Source organism: Pteropus vampyrus, unplaced genomic scaffold (genome assembly GCF_000151845.1).
Source record: "Pteropus vampyrus isolate Shadow unplaced genomic scaffold, Pvam_2.0 Scaffold8, whole genome shotgun sequence".
NCBI classification, from domain to species: domain Eukaryota; kingdom Metazoa; phylum Chordata; class Mammalia; order Chiroptera; family Pteropodidae; genus Pteropus; species Pteropus vampyrus.
The window spans coordinates 14,091,272-14,103,527 of NW_011888789.1; the positions used below are offsets into that span (position 1 = coordinate 14,091,272).

The window sequence follows — 12,256 nt, forward strand, 5'->3', positions numbered from 1 at the left end:
AATAAGAGCAAATATTTAGTTTTGAAAAAAATCTAAAAGTATCGTGAGGGCAGAGTGCATAAAACCATTATATAATGATTCTGTTGAGCATTTTATTGATTTTTATCAGGAGTTAGGCTGGGGGTTATTCTCGAGTAACCTCAGCAAATGACTCCTAGTGCTGAAATTCATTGAAATCATCAGTCTCGTTTCTAAGCATGCAGCATGAATGTCTGAGGAGTTTGGAGAATCAAGCAGGGTAGGAGATGGAAAAGAAAGGAATGATGGTGCCAACATTTCAGCTTAAATCTTCTTAATATTAGTTTTACAAAATGTCTGAGCAATGGAGTTTCAGAATCCAACTCTGCTTTTTAGCTATCAAAGAACTGTTAAGAAGAGCTTAAGCTTCCAGAGGAAAGCTTTGAAATTGACACAAGCTCCTTAAGACAGTCTCCATAGCCCAAGATACTGAAGGGCTGGAAAAAAGATGGATATGCCAATTTTTTATAATGATGTCACTGCCATGATTAAGAGTGGTCTTTAATCTTTTTTTCAACTTTCAAGGCGCTGCTGTGTTCCTATGATCTACAGCTTCTGTGAAATAGTGTTTCTTTCATGGTTCTCTCCTCTTGACTCCACTGAGGGCAGCCTTTATGTTAGAAAATATGGTCCTTCTGCCCTTGTAATGGGCACAGTGCAATGACCCGGTCTGTGAGAAGAAGAGCACAAATGTTGCAGATTCATAAGTGGAAGTTCTAATAAAGCTGATAATAAGTTGCAGAGAGAGGCCCAGCTGGGCTTCTCCACCTGAACTGGTTAGGAAACCTTACTGAGCTTGTGAAGTAAATGTAGAGCTTCTCTACGACGAGGCTGGGAAAATATTACTGGACTCCTCGCCCTGATACTAAAAGTTTTGAGAGGTGGGAGGTCATAAACAAAGGTTTATCAAAGACTCCTGACCAACAGAACATTTTAAAAACCAAGAAGATCAACAAAAAAGAATGTTCCTTGTTCAAGACAAAACAATGATGGAAGTTAGAGAATCTAAAAGAGTAGCTTCCTGACCTGACCAGAGAACAGGGCCTGATTCACATTAGGGCTCCTTAATCTTCGCTGAAGAATGAATGAGTGGAAGAATGAATTGAATCACTAATTTAAAACTCTGGCCCATTTAAAATGATCTTCCATTTCCTGGAGTAGCAAATTATATGTTTGTAGAAGAGACTAATCTCCTTTTTTGATTTCAGATTTAATGATTAGAAATGTCTCCTAAACATTACATCTTTGTAAGTTCACAAGAAACTCTACACGAAGCTACTCTCAACTTTTCCAGTTTATCTCTTCCAACATCTCAACCAAATTGTGAGGGGTCCCTAACACTCTCTAAAACTACCCCTGGATAGTAGAATATATGTGATTAATAAGAGACTTTCTAAGTTGCTTTGGAAGACCCCTTCACCTCATCGCTAACCCTCTAATTACATCTGAGCACTTCTGAGGCCATTGGTGCTAATGAGGGATTACTAAGGAGTTTTAGTTTTAGGGAACAATTCTAAAATATAATGTGTTTGTATTAGTCAGCTTGGGCTGCCATACCAAAATATTATAAACTAGATGGCTTAAAAAAAAAAAAAAAAAAAAAAAACAGGACTTTATTTTCTCACAGTTCTGAAGGCTAGAAATTCCAGGTCAAGGTCTGCCAGGGTCAAGTACTGGTGAGAGCTCTCTTCCTGACCTGCAAGACAGCTGCCTTCTCACTGTGTCCTCACATGGCATAGAGGGGGTTCTCTGGTGTCATTTTCTTAAGAGGACTGTAATCCTATGAATCACAGCCCCACCCTTATGACCTCATTTAACCTTAATTACTTTCAGAAAGGCTCTATTTCCTGCAGTCACACTGGAGATCAGGACTTCAACATGCAAATTCTGGGGTGACACAATTTAATCAATAGCCATGTTCTTTCATTTTATTGGAATAGTTTGAGGATAATTCTGTCTGAAGAAAAAGAAACGAAATGGATGACATCTCAATATCTTATACCGCTCAAACTATAATAATTTGTGGCTTCTGGAAAGTATTTTTTTTCCCTTTCCTCTTATTTTGTCTCTCCTTTATCTTCCTGCTGTTGTCACCATTAAGTTAACTAATTTTCAATATTAGGACACTTTTTTAAAAATAATAGAACAAAACCCCCACTATTTTTCATTACAATGCATAATGTTCTACACTATTTGTAACTTCCCCTCCTGTCTGCTATAATCTTCCCTTCCATGGCCTCCAACGGTATCGTCAACTTTTGGAGCAGTCCTCCAGAATCCTGGGTCTATACATTTATTTTTGAGTGGTCTCTTCCTCTGATTCCTGATGTGCTCAGCCCTTCCAAGCTCTGTAACCTACTCCTTTGCCACATGAGCATACATGCTAGGTAGTAGAGACCTCATCCCCTGGGAGATCCCTATGCAGGGATAGTTTTGTAGAAAGTGGGTGTTCAATAAATGTTTACAGAAAGAATGACAAGTCTGTTGGTGTGACAGTTTTGCCATTTTCAGAGCAGGCTGGAAAAAAAGATATGACTAGTTGACCAATATTTAGTGGATTCTTTCCAATCTGGCAAGAGATGAAATAAGAATCAGAGATTCTGATGTTGACTTCCCAGCTATGTTCTTTCATACTCAGAGAAAGCAATCTTCTCTAAGGTTTAGTTTCCACAACTTTAAAGGGTACATAAATGCCTGTCTTAAAACAACATCAGGAGAATTGTTACATAAGCTAATATATCCGAATTCATCAGCAGACTGCACAATATAAAGTAGTTCTCATGAAATGTATTTTGAGCTTGAATAATGTCACATAAAAAACAATACCTCACTTCTCTTTAATGTATACGTAGAAATTTGCTAGACTATTTACTATCTTTTAGGTAAATTCTCCTTGATTGAAATACACTCCTACAAAGTAAATTACGGTTTCTTCCTTATGAAGTATAAAATAGCAAGCTTCTTTCTATTAAAATGGTTATTTGAAAGGACTTTTGGAGACCAAGGATAATATCTATTTCCTTTTGGGGGGAGAGGGGGTAGCGAGTGGACAATAGAGTAAGGAAATCAAACAATAAATACAATTTGGTACTTTTAACAATTATCAAATTTATTTAATCTGACCTGATTTATTCTGCCAAATATTTGAGTAGAAAACGATTTCAAATAAGTTTCTAAGTCTTAATGTTTATTCCCCTAATCAAAAGTCTTCAAGGTCATGATACTTACTCCAGCATTATAGGGCATATGTGAGTTTGTCAGCAATAGTCCTTAGCTATGAAAACATTATATAATAGAAATTATTGAAAACAACTAAAACAGTGTTTTGAAGAAAATTCTAGAAGAATGCCTTAAATACTTATATTGGTAGTGAAAATAGACTGAAAAAATTAAACATACTACAAATAAGTTAGAAATAAAAAACAAAATATACCTTAAATAAACAGAAACAGTGATTAACTAAAATAAAACCAGAAATTAACAAATTACAAAACTACAATGGAATAAAACATAATTAAATGGTTCTTTTACAGAAACAAACACTAAAATTAATAAACTGCTAACTCACCCAATCAAGCAAAAGAGAGAAGCACAATCATTCAAAATAAGAAATGTTACAGAATAAATAACCTCAAATATAGGAAAAGTTAAAAGAATCTAAGGAAAACAATGTCAGGAGGATTATTACATAAGCTAATAAATAATTTCATTCAGATTTATACAAATAAATTTGAAAACCCAGACACATCAGAAATTGAGAATAAAATGTAACACAGATGAGATAGTAAATCCAAACTGACCAGTTACCATAAAAGACATAAAGAAAATTGTCAGAGAACTATGCCCTCAAGAGGCATAAGACCCAGCTGGTTTTGCAGAGGAATACTAACACAGACTTTAGGAAAAGACAAATCCGATGTGCTTAAAACTGACCTAAAGTATATTAAACAGAAGGAAATCATCTAAATCTTGCCATAAAAGAAAAAATAATCCTGATAACAAAATCTGAAAAAGAGAGCATATATACAAAATATAGGCTAATTTTACTTATGAATGTCAAAGCAAAATTTTTAAATAGTATACAAGACAGAAAGTATCGAATAGTACTTTAAAAGTATAATGTACCATGACTATGTGAATTTTACTGGAGAAATGAAAATGATTTGATATTAGAAAATTAATAAACATAATTTACCATATTATTATATCAAAATAGATCAGATTACCACTAGAACTAGACTACAAGCAAATAGAAACCTGTCTTTTCTGTTCATCACTATATTCCCCATTATTACGATATTCCCTGGGACATAGTAGGTGCTTGAATGAATCAAAGAAGCAAATGAGAAAGTATCATATAATAATTGTCATAAATTTCAAAAAAGTACTCTTAAAATTCACTATCAATTCTTGATAAAAATTTTTATGAAGTAGAAATAAACAGATACTTCATGAAAAGTATAAAACTCCTATGTACATATTTCCATTTAGACATATATAGACATCACCACAAAGGCAAGTCAAAAATGAAATAAGTATACCTATTACAATTATTTTTATTAAACATTGTTCTGGAGACACTAGACTGTATACTTATATGCAAGTATATGAAAGAAGAGGTATGAAAGTACAACTATTATTATGTGCGTATGATATTATTGTATACTTAGAAAACATAAGAGAATGAAGTCTTACATAATACAAAGTTAAAAATTGGTGAAGATGGTTGAGGATATAATTATTATACCAAATTAAATAATTTTGTATAAATAAAAATAAAAATTACTTGAAAGATATAATGAAATAATAGTACCACTAAGTTAAAATACTTAGAAAGATACATTAAAATGTGTAATATCTATGTGATTAAAACTTTAAAATGCATTGAAGAACACAAATGAACAATTAAATGAATTAAAAGCATGCCATGTTTTCTAATAGAAATATGCAACATCATTAAGATGTCAATTCGCCCTCAAATTAACCTATAAAACAATAGAGTCTGCAGTATTTTTGGAAAGAGAAGAGCAAACATATTAGAGTTCTATTCTTTATAACAAAGAAATAAGATTACTCATACGTGGAGTATAATACTGAAAGCAACAAACAAACATGATGAACAAACAGAGACTCCTGGACATGGACAGTGGATTAGTGGTTACCAGAGGGAAGGGGAGAGAGGGAGGTAGGTAGAGGTAAAAGGGGTCAAATATTAGATGACAGAAGGAAATCTAACTTTGGGCTGTGAATTGTATACTTGAAACTTACTTGACTTTATTAATCAACGTCACCTCAATAATTTTTAATAAAAAAGAAAAAAACAAATAAGCAAGGATATAGAGCTCCACCAACTATTAAAATATATTGGAAGCTATAAGAATTAAACAGAATGTTGTACTGTTTCTTAACTAGACAGACCAATTGTACTACCTCTTAAGTAGAGAGACTCCATCCAAATAGAAAGGCCAGAGTAGTTTCAAGTTTACATAATAAAGGTAACATTTTAAATCAATGTGAATATTGATTATTTTGTAAATGGTACTAGAACAACTAGATTGCCATCTGAAAAAATAAAGGCATATCTTTTAGTGCATATTTTACATTAAAATAAAGTCAGAATGGATCAAAAATTCAATTACAATAATGAAAATACTAAAGGTACTCAAACTATACTATGGAGAGATTTTGTATTATAGTTTTTAATGGGGAAAAGTCTTACTAAGTATGACACAATAATCCAAACACAAATAAAGAGAAAGATCCACACATTCGCTCACAATAAAAAAGCTTCTGCGGAGCCAAAAAGAGGATAGAAGGCATACCATAAATAAGATCGGAAGGCAAGTGACATAATGGAGATAATATTTGCGAATACTATTATTATATATTAATTAAATTAATATATAAATTAATATATGGTTAAATTAATATAATTATTTATTAATTTCCTTAATATATAAAGATTTCTTTATATATTAATCACTTCCTTTTCTCAAATCAATGAGAAAAGGCCAGAAACAAGTAGGGGGAAAAAAGCAAAAGAAAGAATATTTATTTCTACAAAGACTCTTAAACATAAGGATGTTCAACCTAACTCTGAAAGCAAACAAAAAATACAATCTGATATTTTTCACCTACCATAAGTTCACCTAGTCTAAAAGTTTTTTAAAACCCAATAACGCTTTGCGTTGGCCACAGGGTGAGTAAACAGGTACCCCATTCTTTCCCAGAGATACAGGAAGTTGGCAATATTAACAAAATGTAAGACACATCTTTGTGCCATAATTTCGCTTCTGAGAATTCATACCACAGATACATTCCCATGTGTGTGAAATTATGTATGTACAAAGATATTTATCACAACATTGTTTGATATAGCAAGAGAGGACATGACCCAAATGTATTAAATAAGTTCTAGTACTTCCAGACAATAAAAGTCTATGCAGCCATTTAAAACAAAGAAACAATTTAACAAGACCTAATATGTTAGCAATCCCCAAGGTAAAGTATGTTGCTAAATAATAAAAGCAGGATGAAGGATACCGTAAATAGTTTGCTGATCTTTTTGTAAAACTGAAAGAAAAGAGAATAGCATATTTACATATGTGCTTGTCCGTGTGTAGGATACTCTGAGAGGGCCGTAAGCCCCTGGAGTTACTGGGGCTCATCTCCCTGAGAGAGAGGCCATTGTCTAAATCTGTACCTTTTTTAACTTTTTTGATTTAATATCATATGCACATATGGTTTTTAAAAATAAATACATTTTTAAAAAATAAATAATGTTTAAAGTCCCAAACTTTGTTCTTTTCTTTATGGAGACCTTATTGCTTACAACTAATCAAAAAAAAAAAAAAAAAAAAGTTCAATATAGGGAGAAACAGCTTTTAAAAGGAAAATAGTATTAGGGAGATACAGCCATAGACTGGAAAAGCAAATGTTTTTCACCTTTTCTTCTTTTCATCCATGTAACTACACAAAAAAAGATTTAAGTGAGTTTAGTGCATAACAACTATATCTCTGTGAGCACAGGAGGTTGCCCCTACTCTGCCCACCTCAGTTCCTGCATTTTTATAATGAGCTCGTTGGACTAGATGCTCTCCAAGGTCTCTCTAAATCCAGAATTCTATAAAACATCACTCTGATCTTTCCCTGAGGTCATTTTCTTAACTTGCTTCAACATTAGCCCACAAATTAGGGATTACCAGCTGCTAACTACTGCTTGAAACTTCCTCTTCATTTAAATAAAATGGTTCCCTTCTCAATCTTTTTCTTACAGCCAAGTTTATGATTTAAATAGATTTTGTATATCTCTTTTTAATAACAAAGCTTGTATTTATATAATCCCAATTTACACCATTGTCTGTTTTTCTAAAAGCCAATGTTCCTTCTCATTCAAATTATGCCTAACTGAAATTTAAAACATGGAAACTTTGTCTAAACAGGAGGTATAAAGTAGTTTCCCCTCATAGCTTTTCTAAAAGACAAGCCAATATTCAGGAAAGAATTTTTCACTTCCTGTAAATAATTTGCAGAAGAGTCCTCTGCTCTCTCTTCTGAAAAGCCCTGGAACCCAGGATGTGTGTCCTTTTGGATCCAGGCTCACCCTTCACCAGGAAGGTTTCCGAAAAGTGGGTCTGTTTTCCAGAGCCTTACTTAGTGGGGACATTAGCCATTTCCTTAAGCCCTTTTTCATTTTTCCTGCTTAAATTTTGCCTTTTGGTAATTTCTAGTAAAGCCCTAATGTCTCATTTTCTGCCCAGTGACAAGCTTGAGGGAATATTATTTAAGTCATTTGACCAAAAAACATTTTGGAGCATGGAAAGGACATAGATTTTTTTGTAAAAAAAGGATTACTTGGATTCAAATCCTTGTTCAATGACTTGTAAGTTGTGACACGATGATATAAATTTCTCTCAGGCTGTTAGAGCCTCTACTTTCTTATTCATGAAATGAAAATAGTAACACCTACCTTGCAAGGTGTTTGCAAAGATTATAAAAAATAGATGATACATAAAATAGATAATATATGATATATACAGTATATATTACATATATAACATATATGTATATGTTATATAAGGTATATTAGTGAAAGGGGTAAAAACATGGACTTTTACTCATTACTTAACCATTCAACCTCAATTTCCTTTTCAGTCAAACAGATATTAGTGGGTCCTAACTCAGCGTTGTTGGAAGGGTTAAGTGATTGAACACACATAAAGCACACCTACACTGCCTGGCAAAGAGTAAGCCTTCAACAAACATATTCTAATGATACTATATGGCAAGATCCCCTGATAGTATCAGTAGTCAGTAAGCGGTTGGTATTATTGCTCTTGTTCGTTATTTCAGTGACCGTCCAGAAGCACAAATGCAGGGATTCAATGGAATTTTAGGGTGCTACAGGAATGGACCTCACACAACACAACCAAGAAGAAACAACACAGCCAGCGAGGCCGGAGTTCAAGGAGAACGTGAGCAGCATTTGCTCTCCCTGCTCTCTAAACAAGACGGTCTCAGTGCCAGGCTTTGTATTTTCGAAAGATGGCCAAGACCTTCTTCAGGGAAGAAGAGATGACAGCATAGCGGCTGAGGAAGGCGCAGGACTGGTAGTGGGGAAACACCAGCTCCACCAGCAACATCAACACCACACCAATTCCTGGCTCTTTTTCCTCATTCACTTAATGAGGGTTTATCTAGTTTCAGGACAAGTGCAAAATATAACGATTCTCCAAAAATCTTACCTTTGGATCTGATTCCCAGATCTTCTGAGAATGGGCAGGGAGGGTGTTGATGGGGGTTGAAGCAAGAGAGAATAAAGGCAACAGAGAATGGGGGTGCACATGCAAGTGAGAGCTTCACAGATGACCTTTCTCCTCGGCCCCAAGAAAAGAATTACATTAATCCTAGGGAAATTCTCTGAAGTGTCCTCCAGGAAAACTTCAAACTACAGGATTATCATATCAGCTCATCTGAAAAAACACAGTGGGTGGACCACAGGGCACACATTCAAGTCCTACGAGCTTCATGCCTATAGCACCAGCAGTTTTGAGGGCAAACAACTCAGTCCAGAGTATTGATTCAGTAGCCACAGCAATAGGCATTCTGCTTAAAAAGTCTGTTTGTGATTAGCATCCCCACCCTGTCAAGACAGAGAACAGAGGCAGGGTGGACAGAAGCAGCTGACTGCATTGTCCCCAGGACACAACTCCAGACCTGGGACAGAAACCCTTTATTGCCTGAAAGTTTTAGAGCATGAGGAGGAAGATTTTCAGCTCAATTAGCTCTTAATAGTCCTGATGCTCAGTCTCGGGGATGAGCTGTGAAAATACTAAAGCCATTACCAGGGGCCAGAGTAGTCAGTTGTGTTTGAAATGTCAGTGCATTTTGCCTGACACCACCCTCCCCCTTCCCACTGTCCTTTCCAATCAGAGGTCCTCATATTTAGTAACATTTCACAAGGGCAAGGAATCGTCCTTCAGTATTGGAGTCAGGGACCTTGTAACACCCATGAAGTCTACTACAGCTTTGCTCTGCACCTGGAGAAATAAGCCAGCATCAGAGATAGGAAAGGATTTGGGATCTGAATAACACGCACATGAGTTCTGAAGCAGTTGCAAGCTCCTTCTCCCAGAGGTAGCTCATCGAATCTTCTGAGGAGATAAGGGGACCCACAGGGGTAGAGAAAAGAGACTGGGAAGAGCATGTGGGAAGATGTGGGAAGACCCAAGTTCAATGTCTCTATAAGCGAAAGAGAACATCAAATGGCAATTATCTAGTATTGGCAAAAGATTCCAGGACTGTAACTCTTTGTATTCTAAAATCTGAGAGTAAATTGACAGCACCTGGACTTGTTGTTAACCGATACCACTGTCTCTTCCACAGTCCCCTTGCATTTAGGTGGAGCCATGTGACATGTTCTCAACAGTGGACTATGGGCAGAAGTGATATGTGTCATTTCTAAGCTGAGAAGGTCAAGAGCGGACGTACTTTCTTCATGTTCCCTTCTTCTCTGTCTTCCAGATCAGAGGACCCAGTGGGAGGCTCTGAGGACCGGAGGAGGATGGAGCCACGATATACAGGAAGCTTGAGTCTCTGATAACTGCGAAGAACAGAACAGATCTCCACCACTCCCAACCCTAGGCAATAAACCGAATAAAAAATCAGGCTTTAACCTGCTAGCCACTGAGATTTTAGTTGGTTACAACCACCATCAATTACTCTGACAACATAACAATCAGAGTTGCAGACAAAATATTGATATATTTTTATATAAATATATTTTGATAGAAATATAGATATATTTATGAACAACAAAATAATTGAAAATAACTATCCAAAAGTAGGGAATTGGTTAAATAAATTATGGTACATCATATAGCCATTAAAACACATGTCCTTAAAATAATGTTTAATGATATGGAGATATGACATAAAGTTAAATGGACTTAACTCTTTCTTTTTTTGACTGCAGAGTCCAGCAATCACAAAGTAATTGTAAATTAACTCAAATGCATTCTTTAGAGTCTTTGGCGAGCGGAGGTGGCAAGGAAGAATATATACATCATAGAATTATTTTTTTAATTCCCCCTTTCTCTCCTGTCCACTCTTCTTAATTATCTCTTCAAAATTTCTTGCACGAACTTTCCTCCACCAACTCACTTACTTCTAATTCTTCTCTTCCTTCTTTTCCCCCAATACTTCACCCAAACCTAAAGGACAGATCTACCTACAAAGGATGAATGAGCAGGAGGAAGGCGAAGATTGGTAATAGTCATATATCAACAACATTCACCCATCGCCCATACTTGTGGCAGAAGAAACTTCATTTTCTACATCTTTCCAACATCAGAATCTTGCTTACCTCTCCTCCAAGATCAAAGAGAATTCTGGTCATTGGAGGAAAACTAAAGAGATTTTCATTGCCATTTAAAGTAATTAAGGATGCTTTCAGGCAGAGAGGGAAAGCATGTTTAGCCTAGCAAAGGCCTCAGTCATGACGTGGAAAGAAAAGGGGTTAAAGTTATATTAAACGAATAAAAGTTCTCTTATTAAAGAAAATAATTTTCTTAATGATGAGATGATTTTCATTCTTGATATTATGGAAGAAAGTCAGCTGCACCCCAGATTGGAATTTCCTCTCCAACACCATCTCCATGTACATATCCTATTTTCCACTCTACTACCCTATCCATGGAACAATAATTTCCCCATCTTCTGTGGGAGAGGGCCCTCAGTTTGGATTATCCCAACTTCCAGAGCAGGAGTAAGTGGCAGAGTTACATGTTATTTAGCAGATGGAATAAACTAGAAAATGTGAAGATATAAGAAAGGATCTGATGGAATGACATTGGATTGTTTTATAAGAAAGGAAGATACGTCCTAGAGAAAAGGAAACTGAAGGAATTAAGGAAGATGAGCGTGTAGGCCTTACAGATGCTGCCGTCCCAGAGCCACCCACACTCTGCCATGGTCAACCCCACCATTCTCATCAACATCACCATCAGTGGCAAGTCCTTGGGCATCATTTCCTTTAAGCTGTTTGCAGACAAAGTTCCAAAGACAGCAGAAAACTTTCAAGCTCTGAACACTGGGGAGGAAGGATTTGGTTACAAAGTTTCTTGCTTTCATAGAATTATGCCAAAATTTATGTGCCAGGGTGGTGACTTAAAACGCCACAATGGCGTGGGTGGCAAGTCCCTCTATGGGAGAAATTTGATAATGAAAATTTCATTCTGAAGCATACGAGTCCTGGCATCTTGCCTCTGGCAAACGCTGGACCCAACACAAACAGTTCCCAGTTTTCAACTGCACTGCCAAGACTGAGTGGTTGGATGGCAGGCGTGTGGTCTTTGGCAAGGTGAAAGAGGGCATGCATATTGTGGAAGCCATGGCACACTTTGGGTCCAGGAATGGTGAGACCAGCAAGAAGATCACCATTGCTGACTGTGGACAACTCTAATCAACTTGACTTGTTTTATGTTAACCAGCAGACCATTCCTTTTGTAGCTCAAGAGAGCGCTCCTTACCCCCATTTGCTTGGAACACCCTATAAACTTTGTGCTCTCGCTGCAGTTCACTGGTTTCTAGATTTTCCTTGTCCTCCTCCAAGTCTAGCTAGGTTGCAGAGTTAAGTTTATGATTATGAAATAATAGCTAAACAAAAAAAGCAGTATATGAAGTGAGATAATAAGAAAAAATGTTAGGAAAAGTAGAGTCACGTGGGACACATACATAC

The 12,256-nt window shown here is 36.0% G+C and overlaps 1 pseudogene; it reads left to right on the forward strand.

Annotated features, from left to right (window-relative positions):
• The first annotated feature begins 11,487 nt into the window (after window positions 1-11,487).
• On the forward strand, window positions 11,488-11,980 carry LOC105300434 (annotated as a pseudogene).
• Window positions 11,981-12,256: the final 276 nt, after the last annotated feature.